General features: G+C 50.1%; 1 protein-coding gene across 1 annotated transcript in view; it reads right to left on the bottom strand.

Moving 5' to 3' along the window:
- LOC102469671 (cytochrome P450 4F6-like) overlaps window positions 1–1,965 on the bottom strand; it is a 24,081-nt gene that overhangs the window by 5,989 nt on the left and 16,127 nt on the right. The gene's annotated exons all lie outside the window — the stretch shown is intronic.

Raw genomic sequence — 1,965 nt, forward strand, 5'->3', positions numbered from 1 at the left:
TCTCTCTCTCTCTCTCTCTCTCTCTCTCTCTCTCTCTCTCTCTCTCTTTTTGAGAGAGAGAGATTTTTGCTATAGGGCCTGAATATTTGCCGGACCGACAGAGAGACAGAAAGTGAGAAATCACCCCCGGGGGTATAGCCATGCCGCAATCCCTTCTCCTCCATCCTCCTCTTGGCCTCTTGAGCACACACTCATGTCTGGCATGAGTTTTTTAAGCTGTGGGGTCCAGAACATGAACCACGGCGAACTATGTGGGAGGCCAGCAATGAAACCATTACACCATCTGTTGGTCCCCCAAGGTTTCCTCTCTAGAGAAAGCTGCTTTCTTCAAATTCTACACATGTTATTATAAGGATGAGAACTGATATCCAAGCCAAGACAAGTAGGAACATAAAAACAGTGAGCAATCAGCCAAATGGCAGGCCACCCTACGTGCACAGAGCGATAATCAGACACACTACATAACAACCAGGCTTCTTATGCTTAATAAACATGATCATTTAGTAGCATAGAAACGCAGCAAAGGGTGGTGGTTAAGGAACTGGACTCCCACATAACTGCCTGGGGTTCAAGTCCCAGATTTGGCAGCCTGAAAAGCACCCTGAGCACAAGTGTGTGCACGTACCAAATCCCAGGAGAATGGAACAGAAGGGATTGTGGAGTGGGCATCTCCCCTGGAGGGTGATTTCTCATTTTCCCTGTCTCTGTCTTTCTCTGACAAGTTCATGTGCCTTATGGAGAAAACCTTAAAGAAGAAAAAAAGAAAAAAACAGAAAAAGAAACACGGTGAAGAACCCCGGTGAAAAAAAGACTGGGTATGGGAACCAGCAGTTAGCATAATGGCTATGTCGCTGGACTCCCACGTAGTCGACTGCGGTTCACGTCCTGGACCCGGTGGCTTAAAACTCACGCCGGGTGCGTGTGTGTGCGTGCCCAAGATCCCAAGAGGAGAATGGAGGAGAAGGGATTGTGGCGTAACCATCCCCCCTGGGGGGTGATTTCTCGCTTTCTGTCTCTGTGTCTCTCTCTGTCTGGCGAGCGCACGCGCCCTATAGCGAAAAACCTCTTAAAAAAACAAACAAAAAAAAAAGACTGGGTATAATGAAAGATTGGAATCAAAGCCAGGGTGGGGAGAGTGTAGTTCTGGAACCAGCAGGTGGCATAACGGTTAGGTCGCTGCATTCCCATATAGTCAACTGCAGTTTGAGTCCCAGGCCAGCAGCTTAAAACACGCAGGGTGTGTGTGCATGCATACTCAAAATCCTAAGAGGAGAACAGAGGAGAAGGGATTGTAGAGTGGCTATTCCCCCCCGGGGGTGTGGGACTGATTTCTCTTTCTGTCTCTGTTTCCCTCTATCTCTCCACCGAATGCATGTGCTCTGTAACAAAAACTTTTAAATAAAAAAGTGTGGCAGGGACCAGCACTTGGCGTAATGGCTATGTCGCTGGACTCCCATGTAGTCGACAGCAGTTCTAGTCTTAGACCCGGTAGCTTAAACTCATGCTGGAGGTGTGTGCGTGCGTGCCCAAGATCCTGAGAGGAGAATGGAGGAGAAGGGATTGCAGCGTGGCTATCCCCCCCTTGGGGGGGTGATTTCTCGTTTCTGTCTCTCTGTCTCCCTCTGTCTTTCTAGCAATCACACGCACCCTATAGCAAACACCTGTCCAGAAAAAAATTAATAAATAAAAATGTGTTGACACTCTGGGTGTGGCTCTATGAACCAGAGCCTCCAATCTGCCTGCCCCTTACATGTGTCCTAAATCCTGAGCCCTCTTCTGCTCGGACACATCCCATGGCTCCCTATTGCCCACAGGATAAAGTCTCTGCTTGGGCTCTAGGAGAACCTTCCATCAACTTGGGGTTAAGCAGGAAGGGTCTTGGGCTCAGCGACCCCAGCCCCGCCTGCACCCACCGCGCCCATCCCTGGATCCCCGCCGTCCGCAGCGCCCCCCGCTGGCCCTCGG

This window comes from Tupaia chinensis, unplaced genomic scaffold (genome assembly GCF_000334495.1).
Source record: "Tupaia chinensis unplaced genomic scaffold, TupChi_1.0 Scaffold139785_1, whole genome shotgun sequence".
Taxonomy (NCBI): Eukaryota; Metazoa; Chordata; class Mammalia; order Scandentia; family Tupaiidae; genus Tupaia; species Tupaia belangeri.